Source organism: Rhincodon typus, chromosome 10, assembly GCF_021869965.1.
Source record: "Rhincodon typus isolate 14 chromosome 10, sRhiTyp1.1, whole genome shotgun sequence".
NCBI lineage: Eukaryota > Metazoa > Chordata > Chondrichthyes > Orectolobiformes > Rhincodontidae > Rhincodon > Rhincodon typus.
Window position 1 is genome coordinate 32693503 of NC_063341.1, and position 15390 is coordinate 32708892.

Here is a 15390-nt window from a genome sequence, read left to right on the forward strand (position 1 = left end):
TTTTCTGAAGAAGGGTCTAGGCCCGAAACGTCAGCCTTGCTGCTCCTCTGATGCTGCTTGGCCTGCTGTGTTCATCCAGTTCTGCACCTTGTTATCTCAGATTCTTCAGCATCTGCAGTTCCTACTATCTCTGAAGGAATTGGTCAAGTTCCTTGTTTCCAAAAAAAAAAGGAATGTATTGCCTCAAAATAAATAGCTAGTGAACAGGATAAAATTTTAGGAACATAAAATATGACTCCAGGAATCTCCCTATCTCCAATTCTCTTCTCCCTTATGTTTTGAGTAAACAGATTTTCTACAAGATTTTATTTGCTTTTCATTTAATCAACTTGTTCTCCACGCCCAACAGTTCTTAAACTAATCTTCTGAATTCAGTGACTTGGAATTTTACTGGCTAAATCAAGCTAATACAAATGCAAAATTATGCAACACAAGAATTAAATTCATGGGAAATTTCAAGCTAAGTCAAAATTTGGTATGCCAATTCACCATCAATAAACCACATAGATGGACCAAACTTAATAAATATCACCACTTTTGAAGTGTGACAATAGATCATTTTCTTCATTCTCTCTAACTGCCTAGATTCCACTACACTTGGGTCATATACACTATGGCAAATCATGCATTCACTGTGCCTGCATTGAACAGTTACTTATCTGCGCAAAATGCAGCAACAATCCACAACTCAACTATACAAAGTTAATGTTATAATGTTATATTCTACAAACCTAAATTAGGAACAGAAATAGGTCAAGATGACCATGGTTGATCTGACTGTGGCCTTAAGTACACTTTCCTGTCTAACACAGACACCTTCTCACGCCCTTATCAAGAATCTATGTTTGCCTTGAAATATTTAACGAACTTGCCTTCACTGCACAATAAAAACATGAAAGAACTGTGGAATTCTTTACCCCAGAGAGCAGTGGAGGCAGAGACAAACAGAATTTGCTGGAAAGGATCAGCAAGTCTGGCAGTATCCGTGTGGAGAGAAATGAGAGTTAACATTTCCTGGGTTCTGAGGAAGGGTCACTTGACCTGAAATGTTAACTCTGATTTCTCTCCACAGATGCTACCAGACCTGCTGAGCTTTTCCAGCAATTTCTATTTTTGTCTCTGTCTCCACTGCTCTCTGGGGTAAAGAATTTCACTGACTCATGACCCTCAAAATTCTCATTTGTTTTAAATGGGAGACCACGCAGACCCGGGAGGGGATGAAGCCGGGTTTTAAAATCTCCCATGTCCAACTCTTCCTCTTGCCCCTCAACCTGACACAACCAGTCCATCATCTTTCCCGCTGACCAATCCCCACTATCCCCTACTTGCATCCAACCTATCACCACCCCACCTACCTTTCCCCAGACCCACCCCTCCTCCCTCTACTTCACAGCTCCCTTCCCCCTCCCCATTTCTGAAGAAGGGTCCTGCCCCGAAACGTCAACCTTCCTACTCCTCTGATGCCACCTGGCCTGCTCTGTTCCCCTGGCGTGAATCTTATCTTTTCAAGTGTTGTTCTTTTTCCACCAAGACTGTTTTTGGTCTTTCCACTTCTCAGTTTGACTGCTGGGCATATCAAAACTTTGGCAAACATGGGTGAAGCATCCAATGTGAAGGAGATATAAAACCAAGTTGTTTAAATCAAATTTACAGACAAATTTAGTACAGTTTCAAATAACATCCAAATTATCTCAAATTAGCACATAATTCCTTTTTATTTTTACGAAATACCATACCTTCACCACTTGACTAAAGCATTTGGAGCCAAAAACTTTTCGTCTAAACTGTCAGCATAAATCAGTAATGCCAGCATATACATCAGTTTATTTCTGACTAATATACGCATACAGTAGCATTAATAAAGATTAGCTGGAAGCATGTTGTACATATCGTAAGATCTTTGAATTCACAGACCAAATTCCTTCTGCTTTCAAGTCAACTTAAAGAACAAATCATTTAATTCACAATTTATAAATCTATAAAATGAAGTACAGTCCACAGGAAGCCAGAACTACATACAGACTACTTTGCTCCAGATGTTAAAACTATCAGCTCATAAAAATTGATTGACAATCTTTTGCACAGAATTACAATTGGGAACAATAAAACTAAAGGAAAAATACTTAGAAAATCAATTATGGAAAAATAATCCTAATAGATGATTCAAAAGCAGATAAAAGATGAAGCCTGAAAAATTGCTGTATTCCTGTCAGTTTAGAACAAACCCACGTGATACAATACAAATACACTGTACTCAAAAGTAACTCTGCGGAAACCTCTCTTGGATTACGTCTTTTCAGAAATGTCTACATAACCTCCATAAACTGCATTCACTTATTCAGTTACAAGTTAGAATTATGAAGAATCTTGCGAGGCATATACCTTCTATTCAGAAATGCTGTCCGCACTAGATGTTCTAAGCAGTATGCATTGTTTATAAATCCAATCCACTAATTATTCCGCAATAGTGGTGCCCAAAAGATAAGTGAATGCCAGCTTTCAGATATCTAGTATAATTCAAACTCACGACTAACAGAATCAACCACCAACAGCTAGCATTCACTCAAGTGCTGAAATCACTAAAAGAAAAGCTATTTATAGTTGTCTCAATTGAAATCTCCAGTGAGCAGTCAGACCTCACATGAAATGTAATAAAGCAGTACACAGAAAATGGTATGACACCCACTGCCGTTCTAACAGCTGGTCACATCCCCTGTGTAGAACTTAATACCCACTGTATGACTGATGTTGGAAGAGGAGTGTACGGTTGCACTAGTCCCACTCCTGCAACGGTCACAACATGAAACAAAATGATTTCGCGGTTAATAAAATGATAAATTAAATACCTTGCCTATAACAGGTTTTTAAAATAAGACCTAATCAACCAGGTTTCTTAAATTTATGTTCTTATTATCAAAACAAGACTTAATCAATGGAGATGCAACACAGTGTTTATCACTCTAAAACACAGATAATTCTGGAGGGAGAGAGAATAAAGATTTATCTGCAGAGACTGGCTTTCTGGAAAATGAAAACACTTCGGTTAATGGGTTACTCCTGAAGGTAAAAGTATGGAGCATGGAATTTTCCAGAGTGTGTTCCTCTAAAGTGCTAGTGCATGTGGTCGATCACAAACTGTTGTCTCAAATTCTGCAGACACACAATTTTGAACCGTTCTTTCAATAACAAACAAATTCAAAAACAAATCAATCACACCTTGAACTCTACAAGAGGGGTGGCTTTTCAGAAATGGGAGACCTGGTGAGCAATTTGTTCTTAGCAGGCTTCCCTCTAACTCCGTTTGTTCCAAAATCAGCCCCAACAGAAAACAGCAAAGCACACAGTTCTCAATCATGCACTTTACAAGAAGCCTTGTTTAGAGAAATCTCCAGAATCCAGTGAGCTTTCAATGTCCCAAAAAACTCCACACATTTCTACAAAGCTTGAAATAAACTCATTTTCCACACTCCTTCAACATTCAAGCGCTCCAAGCAATATTAAATATAATGCACCTTCGTAACATCCACAGTCAGGCATTCTCAAAAGTTAATATACAAGAAGTAGAAGGAAATAAAGTCCACACAACGCTATATTTTATTTGGAGACAGTAGGAACTGCAGATGCTGGAGAATCCGAGACAACAAGGTGCAGGGCTGGATGAACACAGCAGGCCAAGCAGCATTATAGGAGCAGAGAGGCTGACGTTTCGGGCCTAGACCCTTCTTCAGAAAGGGTCTAGGCCCGAAACGCTATATTTTATTTGACACTTTACCAGGAATAAACAAATATTAGTCTGTTTCGGTGGCACTTTCTTGTCTTTACTATCATGGAATTCTGAATTCAAATTACATTATGAATTTGTATACACAATTTAGTATTGCATCCATTGCATCCACAATTTAGTATTGCAAATGCCAGTCTGAGTATGCATTATATTCTCCAAAATGCAAATGAGTCGTCAACCAAGGTCCCTTTTGTCTTCTAACTGGGCACAAAATATCTAATGGCATTTTTCAAACAGCGACAATAGAGTTTTCGCAGTATCCTAACATTCAAAAGGCACATAAGCAAAAGACAGAACTTTCAAGAACCAATATAGTGAATTTCATGAGGTGTCCTGAGAGTACAATGGGTAATCGATATCTTGTACTTCTATGATATTGAGTGGATAAATGTTCCAGAGGGTTTACAGAGTTCCAGAGTAACTAGCACCTAGTGGCTCTGACCTAAATAACCATGAAGTGCTTCAAGAGACTAGTCATGGCCCACATCAACTCCAGTTTCTCAGCCTGCCTCAATCCCCTACAATTTGCCTACTGACATAACAGGTCCACAGCTGATGCCATATCCCTAGCCCCGCACTCATCCCTGGAACATCTGGACAAAGACACCTACGCCAGACTCCTGCTCTACCTTCAACACCATTATCCCCTCCATGCTGATTTCAAAACTCCATTACTTTGGTCTTGGTTCCGCCCTCTGCAGTCGGTGGGTCAGAAAGCTCCGAGTGAAATTAGGTAACTGCATCTTCTCCACAATAACAACGCTGGAGCCCCACCAAGAATACATCCTCTGTCCCTTACTGTACCCCCTGTACACCCATGGCTGTGGTGCCAAATTTTGAATGAACACCATTTACAAGTTCGCTGACGACACCACTGTAGTGGGATGGATATCTAACAACGACGAGTCAAAATACAGAAGGGAGATAGAGGGCTTGGTGATGTGGTGCAATGAAAACAATCTCTCTCTCATTGTCTGCAAAACTAAAGAACTGATCATCAATTTCAGAAAGAAAGGAAGAGAACACACCCCCATCTGCATCAATGTAACGGAGGTTGACAGCATCAAGTTCCTCAGAGTGACGATAGCCGACAACCTGTCCTGGACTTCCCACGTAGATGCAACAATCAAGGCGGCACAACAATGCTTCTTCTTCCTCAGGAAGTTTGGCATTTCCATAAGGATCCTCACCAACTTCTGCCGACGCACTATTGAAAGCATACTGTCCAGATGCATAACAGCCTAGTAAGGCAGTTGCTCTGCCCACGACCGTAAGAAACTACACAATGTTGTGTACACAACCCAGACCATCATGGAAGCCAACCTTCCAGCCATTGACTCCATTTGCACGGCTTGCTGCCACAGAAAGTCTATCAACATCAAATACCCATCACACCCTAGTAATGATCTCCTACAACCTCACCTGTCAGGCAGAAGATACAGATGCCTGGCTCACGCACGAGCAGATTCAGGAACATCTTCCCAGCTGTTATTAGACTGATGAATGGACTCTCTGGCCTCAAATAACGCTGACCTTGCTAATGTTGATCATGCCTAGTGCACACCCTGTGCAATGTAACCTGTATGCCTCTAAGTCTTCTTGATCTGTATATCCTTACTATGATCTGCCTGTACTACTTGTAAACAAAGCTTTTCACTATACGTTGGCACACATGACAATAAAATCAAACAAGAATACAAAAATAGGTTTTATGCTTCAGGTATACACGGCACTGCAGTGCTGTGTACGTTGTATTTACATTCTTTAACTAAGGAGATCAACATTGGAAGTAATTCAAAAGAAGGTTCATTAAATTAATTCTGAAATGAGTGGGTCATCTTATGAGGAAAGGTAAGATAAGTTAGGCTTGTACTTGCTGGAATTTAAAAGCATAAGAGAAGTGCCTTAATTGAAACATACGAGGCCCCAAGGCTCTCGACAGGGTCTTGTGGGATCACCCATCCACGACACAGGTAAGGGGAATTTATTTTTCCAGAGGATCATGTATCTTTAGAACTTGCTTCATCAAAAGATGGAAGAGGAGCTGTTGAATATTTTTAAATGCAGAGGTACATATATGCTTGATCAGCCAAGGGGTAAAAGGTTATTTCGGCTAGGCAGGAAAATGCAGCAATTAGATCAGCATTTAACACACTAAGATGGTGGAACAGACTCAAGGGGTCAAGTGCCCTACCTCTGCTAATAAATTCATAGAAATATGAACAAGAAAAAAATAGCCAAAGGAGATTTTTTTAGTGACAAAATTTGGTTAGAGAGGCAGGTTTTAAGGAGTTTCAAAAAAAGTGGACAGATAGCAGTTTAGGGAGAGAAGTACAGAACCGAGCAGCCTAGTCAGCTAAAGGTACAGCTGCTAATTGTCGGGTTTTTGTTTAGGTAAGAGGGTGCAAAGTACAGGGCAGACTTTGTAACAGAGTGTTTAGGACTGCAAACCATGCAACGACAAGACAGTTGTCACGAATTTGAGTAGGAGAGCTCATATCAACAACAATGTATACAATATGGTTTTCTAGAGCAGCGTATTGAAGAACCAACCAGGGAACAGGTTATTTTAGACTTATTATGGTTTGGAAATTGACTAATTAATCAACTAATCTTGAGTGAAGGAACTCTGAATAAGAGGAACTAAAGTATGCAGGAATTTCACTAACTTTAAAAACTATAGAATTTAATCCAAAATTAGTGTCCTGAATCTAAACAAAGGAAACGCTCTTATCATCCTCGACCTCCTTATTAGATGATTGTTTTGATGTTGTGAGCATAGGAGCGGACTAGATCATTGGGGAGGCGATGGCTTAGTAGTATTAACGCTGGATTGTTAATCCAGAGACCCAGACAACGTTCTGGGGACCTGGGTTTGCATCCTGCCATGGCAGATGGTGAAATTTGAATTCAGTAAAAATATCTGGAATTAACAGTCTAATGATGACCATGAATCCATTGTCAATTGTTGGGAAAACCCACCTGGTTCATTAATGTCCTTTGGGGAGGAAACTGCCATCCTTATCTTGTCTGGCCTACATGTGACTCCAGACCCACAGCAATGCTGTTGACAAGTTGCAAGTTTGCACCTGACTGGAGAGCAGATAGTGATTACTGATTATTATTCAAAGTTCAATTAAAAGGTCAGCAGGTGCTGGTTACCTTAAAACTGGGAGGTAGATGGTAATGTGGAGTCAAGGCAGCTGAAGAGCAAAACATAGTAAATCAGTTATGAAGACATTCCACGAAAGATTCATACAGTCTGAGTTTGGTATCTTCTACAGAAAGAGGCCATACAATGGGCAGCAAATACAGCACACCAAGTTAAACATACAAGTAAATTGCTGTTTCATCTAAGTGTGTTTGGAATCTTGAACAGTGAGAAAGAAGGTAAATGGGCAGTTGTTGAATCTCCTCTACCTGCATGAAAGGTGGTGTGGGAACAGGAGAGGGTAAGGCGAGTAACTGAAGAGTTAACCAGGGTGTTGTGGAGGGAAGTCATTTTGAAATGTTGAAAAAGGGAGAAGATAGAAGCTGTGTTTAGTGGCGGCATCATGCTTCAGTTGGTAGAAATGATGGAGGATGATTTACTTAATTGAGGTTGGTGGGTGGATGCAAAAGGAAGAACCCATTAAAAGGTTAAAGGAGGAGGTTCAAAGAAGTGAGACTGAACGCATGTAAAATAGAATGGGTACAGTCAAGGGCTTTCAAAAACGGTGGGTGAATTCTTCACTTTGAATGAAAAATGGAAGGCTTAACAGAAGCACTAGTCTGGATAACTGCACGTCAGAGCAATGTAGAATCATAAAATCCCTACCGTGTGGAAGGAGGCCATTTCGCCCATCAAGTTTGCACCAAGCCTCTGAAGAGCATCCCACCCAGACCCCAACCCATCCCCCTAAAGCCACATTTACTATGGTCAATCTACCCTAGTTGCACATCTTTGCAGCACCCACAGGAAACCTATGCAGACACAGGGAGAACACGCAAATTCCACAGTCAGTCACCCAAGGCTGGAATCAAACCCAGGTCCCTGGCACTGCGAGGCAGCAGAGCTAACCACTGAGCCACTCCTGTGACATTTCCAGTTTTTCTGTCTGAGACAAAATAGAGTCCTAAAAAAAAAAAGTACACGAGGAAGTACTGTCAAAAGGTAGCTATGGAAGTCAGTGGTCTTGAAAATGAATAGCAACTGATTCCGTAAAACAAAGACAGAAAAGTCAAGGAAGAAGAGGGAGGAATCAGATAGAGAACTTGAGGGCAAGAAGGATAGAAATTGGAAACAAAGTGAAGAATATTTTCTGGCTCAAGGCAAGATGAGGAAAATGCACTATCATGTCCCAGAAATAAAACAGCAGAGGGGTATGAGTAGGGCTGGAACAAAGAATACTTTGTGTATCCTACTAAATGGCAAAAAAATTAGCAACGTTGAGAGAACTGTTCAAGACTTGGGATGTCGTGGCTGACCAGCATTTATTGCCCATCGGAGATAGCAAGAACTGCAGATGCTAGAGTCAGAGTCAGAGTCAATACAGTGTGGAGCTGGAGAAACTTAGGTCAGGCAGCAAAGCAGCAGGAGAGTCGACGTTTCAGGTTGGGACCCATCAAGACTGGGCGGCTGTTGTGGTTTGGGCCAAATCAGGACGGTCTGAAAGTTGTTTGGAGTCCATGGGGTATGAGACGGCTGCATGGGAAGGTACTGAGTAGGAAATGTGGCTGTAGTAATGGCTTTGTTTCACTATTTGGTCGAAGAGCTTCAGGGCGGAGGAGATCACCAGTGGGTTGCAGTGGGAGTCCTGATGAAGGGTCTCAACCAGAAACATCGACTCTCCTGCTCCTCTGATGCTGCCTGAACTGCTTTATTGCAAATCCTCAGTTGCCTTCGAGACTTTGGTGGTGAACTGCTTTAACTATTGCAGTCCATTGCTGTAGGTAGAAGCACAATGCCCATTTGGGAGGGAATTCCAGGATTTTAACAAAGCGACACAGTGAAGGAACGGCAATATATTTCCAAGTCAGGATGGGGAGTAGCTTAGAGGGAAGCTTACAGGTGGTAGTGTTCTTATGTATCGTTTGTTTTCGTCCTTTTAGATGGAAGTGGTCCTAAGGTTTGGCTGTCTAAGGATCTTTGGTGAAATCCTGGAGTGATTCTTGTAGATTATACACACGCTGCTACTGATCATTGGTGGTGGAGAGAATGGATGTTTGCGGATGTGGTGCCAATCACGAGTGTTGTCGTAGCAAGTAGGGGGGTATTCCATTACACTCCTGTCTTATCTTGTAGATAGTGGATAGGTTTTCGGGAGTCAGGGGGCGAGTTACTCGCTGCAGTACTCCTAACTGCTGAGCTGCTCTTGTAGCTATTGTATTTATATAGCAAGTCCGGTTGAGTTCTGGTCATTCATAACCCCTAGAATGTCGATAGTGGGGGAATCAGTGATGGTAACACCATTGAAGGTCAAGGGGCACTGTTTAGATGGTGTCTTATTGGAGATGGTCACTGCCTGACATGTGTGTGGTGCAAATGTTACTTGTCAGCTCAAGCCTGGATATTGTCGAGATATTGTTAGATTTGAACAGAGACTGCTTCAGAATCTGAATAGTTGTAAGTGGTGCCAGACATCACACAATTATTTGTAAACATCCCCACTTCTGATCTAATGATCAAGTGGAGGTCATTGATGAAGCAGCTTAAGATGGTTCGGCCTAGGGCACTACCCTGAAGAACTCCCGCAGAGATGTCCTGGAGCGGAGATGGCTGACCTCCATCAATCATAACCATGCTACCACATACCAGGTATAACTCCAACTAGTGGAGAGTTTGTCCCCAGATTCCTACGGATTCCAGTTTTGTTCAGATTCCTTGATGCACGCGGTTAAAAGTGGCCTTGATTTCAAGGGCTGTCACTTTTACCTCATCTTTGGAATTCAGCTCTTGTTCACATTTGAAGCAAGGCTGTAATGGGATCAGGAGCTGAATGGCTTTCGTGGAACCCAAATGGGCGTGTGATCGGGTTGTTGCTAAGCAGGTGCTGCTTGGTAGCACTGTTGAAGACACCTTCCATCACTTACTGATGATTGGGAGCTGACTAGTGGGAAAATTCAATGCTGATGTGATCTTGGATCCAGAGGCACAGTGATGGCCTCTCAGCCTAGCAGCTACAGCCCTTCCTGGAAGACTTGACAGCTGTAAGTAGCAAATTCTCTATTATGTCATTTCCAGGACTGTCCTTCACATGTTTGGACTAAGGCTGAAATGAAGTCACAAGCAGAGTCCTGGCAGAAACTTAACTGAGCAAATTATTTCTTTGAAGCCCTGATTGATAGCACTGTCAATGACCCCTTCTTTCACTTTGAGGGAAAATAATTGGCTGGGTTAGATTTATCCTGCTGTGTCTGCGCAGGACATACTCAGGCAATTTTCCGCATTGTTGGGTAGAAGTCAGTGAACAGCAAGGTCTGGAGCACAAATCTTCAGTACTATTGCCGGAATGTTGTCAGAGCCCACAGCCTTTGCAACATCCATTTGCGTGCCTCCAACCATGTTTTGTAAGAACAAATACAATGCAAGAACAAGTTGTGTCAGATAGAGGAGTTGATGGTGGACAGAGACTAGTTAGGTCTTTGTTCTAGGGAAAAAAAAAAAGAGGTTTAGTGGGATGGGTGGGGGAGCTGCAATCTTCCGTCACAAAGTCTCATCTTCTAGCTACTTCAATCACAAAAGTAGCTCACTTTACTTACAATACTGGAAGCTGATAGTAAGTACAATGAAAAGCACAGGGCTGAACCCTTGTGTGTAAATATTAAATATCATGAAATCCACAGTGCATTTAGTAGCATAACACTGCCAATAACCTTCCAATCTCAACAAAGACATATCAGAGCACACCATCAAATGATAGGTCCATGACATGGAACTGTGAACCATCAGGAGATTGCTTCTCAAAGTTAATCATGGTAAATACTGAATTCTGACTTACTAACACATGCTTTCATGCCCCTTCATCATTCAAAAGCTCACCTACCTCATTAGCTAAAACCCACGCCAAACACGTTGAAGTGAAGGGAGATTTACATATTCAATTCCAATGACATGCAAGAGGCATATGAATTACCAAATGCCTCAAGATGCCAAGGAGAATTAAATAAAAAGATGTGCCCACTCTTAAGGCAGACTTCCTTTCCATGCTTCTGAGTAACTGCATGCCAGAACACGCACTTCCTGAACTTGTACACATTTAGAGGCTAAGTCAGGAAGGTACTTTTAGAAAGAAGAGTGAATCAAGATGCACAGGAGGCTAGAATTTGAGGAACACAGTTCTCAGAAAACTGTCGAGTTGGAGGAGGTTAGAGACATAGGCTGGGCCATAGTTACAGACAAGCTTTAAGGAGAATTTTAAGTTTAAGGCATGATGAGCTGGACTTTGCAGGGGTTAGGATAAAGGCAGAGTTTATCACAAGCTCAAATTTATGGAGGGTAAGATGAAAGCATTAAAATATTTGAATCTGGAGATTACAAAAGCATGGACAACGCAGACCTAAATGAAAGAAAGATGGTTAAAATGTTAGATAATAAAGGTGTAGAGCTGGACGAACACAGCAGGCCAAGCAGCATCAGAGAAGCAGGAAGGCTGACCTTTTGGGCCTAGACCCTTCTTCAGAAATTCAGAATTTCTGAAGAAGGGTCTAGGCCTGAAACGTCAGCCTTCCTGCTCCTCTGATGCTGTGTTCATCCAGCTGTACATCTTGTTATCTCAGATTCTCCAGCATCTGCAGTTCCTACTATGTCTGGTTAAAATGTTGACGAGCTAGAACATAAAAGTATTTCGCCAAAGACTGAACCAAAAAGAATTAGTTAGTATGTGCCCAAAATTGAATGACACCTGAATGTTTTGGGAGGTCTTTTAGTCCAGGTGCATCATCTCGAATAGATCATTCCCTAAGGAAGTGAACACAAGGAGATTGAAAAAAAAGACAAAACATTGTCAGTGGCTACAAAAGCATGATTTTACAACATCCCAGTTAGTTAGAATTTATTTTCTAAATCAACAAGACAACCTCTGGTGCGAGGAAAGGTGCATATTTGATATTTTATATTGTTATGCAAAAGCCAATGCTTATTAAAAACTTTTGTTGCAGTCCTGTTTTATACCACTAAGTTAACTACTTGGTAGCATGGGCTAACCTGCAAACAAAAGATGCTCAAATTACTTTCAGGGAAGCAATCATGTGGCTGGGCATTATGTCTAAACACTGAAAAAAAGGTGCAGTCGTTGATGATTTAAATTGGTGTTTACTGAATTTTGTATAAATAAGTCTATAAAGGAAACCTGCATGAAAAAAGATAGATTTCCTTCTGGGGATTCCACTGTTCTCAGGTTTGGAAGAGGAAAATGCTAAAAACCATGAGTGCACTAGATCACAGAGGCAACATCCAACTTTCATACATTTTTAAGCCTGGCTTCAATTTTAATAATAACTACAGTGCGTGTGAAGATACCATCACTGCATTGACGACAATCTTAAATATTAAAAATATTTACAAAAGCTAATTTTTTATTCCCATTGCAATTTTCATAATGGTTAGCACTCATTAATTCCCTCCAATGTGTTAACAAACTAAGCAATCTTTGAAATAAATTAAAGTTTTAAAATAGCTAAAGTTAAAATGTTATTCAAAGAAAAGCAACACCCCAAAGGTCAAATGCAAATTGTACACATGATCAAGCAACTGTTGACTGTTCTAGAACTGGCATGTTGAGGATAAGGTGTCCTTTAATTATTTATGTTGTTCTATGTGCACGTGAGAATGAGTGGGAAAAAGAATATTTTAGTACTTGATTTGTAAGGAAACTATAATCATTTTAAATATGCATCAAACATCAATAAAATATTCTTACAACATTAATACTTGGGTTTAATAAACACAAATTAGTCACTATGCTACTACTGTTGAAACATTGATTGCTTAACATACCACATATTTAAATGAAGCAGACAATACTCAAATATTTCTACAATAACAAAATAAAAATAATATTGTTGCTTATCCATATTCAATCGTCCAAACATGAATAGCACCATTTTGATTCTGCAACTAAATTCACAAGTCTTTGTCCAGAATTAGCTTAATTCATAACTTATAATACAACAGAACAGTAAAATCAATTAACGTCTAACAGAACATCCCATTTAAAAATATATCATCCACCAGAACAAATAGATATCGATTGTCGTTTATAGTTCCTTTGATCCTAATGTAACTAAAATAATACACACCAAAATGAAGAAATGGACAAAATTAGGTTCAATTACAAGCAAACGAAAATTAATCCCGTACTAATACAGCAAAGTCAGGTCAGACATGATGAGTTTCAGTCCCAGATAGATGGTTTCTTTCTGCGACTTATTGTAGGATGTGGGAAAGTAGCAACATTCGAAGATAAGAAATAAGAGTCGTCATCGCCCATTCGGCCCTAGGAGCCTACTCCGCTATTCAGTACTTTGAATTATTAGTTAGAAAAAACATTTTTTTCAAAAATTATAACTGGTACTTTTTGTAACAAGGCTAAATTACAAAAGTGGAATCACGAACGTTTAATGTAATATACACAACTATTAACTCACCAATAATTAAACTTAATCCAGAACAAAGATTCTACTGAGCTGCAAGGTCAATCGAAATGAAAACAAGGAGTTATTTACGAAGTTAGCAGTCAGGCTGAGGCTGCTGTTCCTCCCCCAGCCGCAGCCTCTGCTGCTATTCCCGGGGAGACGCGCCGTCTCAGCTCCAAACGTTACAACACACTCCCACTGTTTGTCTTTAAAGACTCTCCCAAAATTATCCATTTTCTAAACGTGGAAAAGAATTATAAACCGACCTTGAACAGGACTGCTTACGTATAACCCTCTCCGCCGGCTACCTCCGACTCTCAGTCCGCTACCGCGTCCTTCACTTTCAATTTTCTTCTTTAAAACCCCGTTTCCAGCCGCTGATCGACACCGCTGACCCTTCACCTCCTTCTCAGCCTCGTTCCCAACAACCCCCGGGCGCAGGCCGCTGAGACTGCCGGGATAACTGAGGAGTCCTCCCGTAGTATCCCCCGCACGACAAAAAGGATGCGTTGTTGCGAGTTGCGCCCTCTGCAGGAAATACTAGTTGGAACCCAGAGTTGGAAGCCACTGAGGGTATTTAAATGTTGATGTCTGCCTCTAGCTACAGCGTTTTATTCAAGGCAAGAATCCCTCTAGAATTTTTCCCTGTCTGTTTTTTTATTTCAAAATATACCTTATTCATAAAAAAACTTTATATATTCAGAGTCACAAACGCAGTTCGCTTCTGTACAGTAGCATATCAAGGAAACAAACAAACATTAGACTTTGATAACACAGTGTGGAGCTGGAAGAACACAGCAGGCCAGGCAGCAATCAGAGGAGCAGGAAAGTTGACGTTTCGGGTTGGGACCTCATTTCCTCTAGTTTCACACTGTGTTATCTCTGACTCCAGCACCTGCAGTTCTACTATCTCTGAAACATTAGACTTTGACTTTATTCAAGTGAATCAAAGTGATCCCTTACTTGAACCAGACTTATATTAACATGTATTTGCGGCATCAGAAGGGTCCGATAACTGAACAGACTCTCTTTAACTCAGACCTGAGACAGTGGTCTTTCCCCTCTGCGCCTTGAAAGTAGCTGCCCCAAGCTTTAGTGCATCCCTCAGCACGTAGTCCTGGACTTTGGAATGTGCCAGTCTGCAACACTTGGTCAGGGAGTCACCTCCTTGATCTGGAAGACCAACAAGCTTCAGGCAGACCAAAGAGCATCCTTCACAGAGTTGATTGACCTCCAGACACAGTTGATGTTTGTTTCAGTGTTTCAGTTCCTGTGGAGCACAGACCACTGCGTCACAGAGCTGCTCAGGACGAACCTCGACAAAAACCACTGCATCTTTCTCCAGACTTCCTTTGCAAAGGCACTTTCCAGAAGGAGACGTGTGACAGTCTCAACCCCTCATCCAACCACAGTTACTTTGAGGGCAGTGTGCAGTGGCACAGACCAACAGGCATACAAGAAGGATCTGACAGTTAGTGCCCTTCTCACCACCAGCCAAGCGACATCTAGGTGCTTGTTGGAAAGTTCTGGTGATGAGGCATTCTGTCAAATGATTTTGACAGGGAACACATGATGGGATCCATCCTCTCCTTTTCCCGTAGGATGTCAAGGACACTGCATGCTTACCATTTCTGATGGACTTGTGGTCAAAGATATTATTCTTTGCAAATTTCTCCACAAAGGGCAGTCTGTCATTTTTAATGTGTCTACCTAGTTAGTGAGTGCGAAGAGGCTGATAAACAGTAGACGACATTACAGGGAACCTGTTCCTGCTCTCAGCTTAGCTCCACATTTCCATCTTTCAGGAAGAGTTACTGAATCAGTACTAAAAACAGAAAATGCCATAAATACTCAGCATCTATGGAGAGAAGTAATTAAAGTTTCATGTCTGAGGCTTTTCATTAGGAAGTATTGGTGAAAGGTCACAGACTTGAAAACATTAACTGTTTCTGTGGACAAGGCTGCAGAGTATTTCCAGCATTTTCTGTTTT

General features: G+C 41.1%; 1 protein-coding gene across 6 annotated transcripts in view; it reads right to left on the reverse strand.

Annotated features, from left to right (window-relative positions):
- The window catches only part of LOC109911349 (guanine nucleotide-binding protein G(I)/G(S)/G(O) subunit gamma-12), a 103982-nt gene extending 90064 nt beyond the window's left edge, over positions 1-13918 (reverse strand). For 4 of the 6 annotated variants that reach the window (XM_048601719.1, XM_048601717.1, XM_048601715.1 and 1 more), the window contains exon 1: positions 13666-13916. The gene's annotated coding sequence lies outside the window, so the exon portion shown is untranslated. Of the gene's footprint in view, positions 1-13665 lie in introns of all 6 variants that reach the window. The other 2 variants (XM_048601720.1, XM_048601718.1) reach the window with 1 other exon arrangement.
- Positions 13919-15390: the final 1472 nt, after the last annotated feature.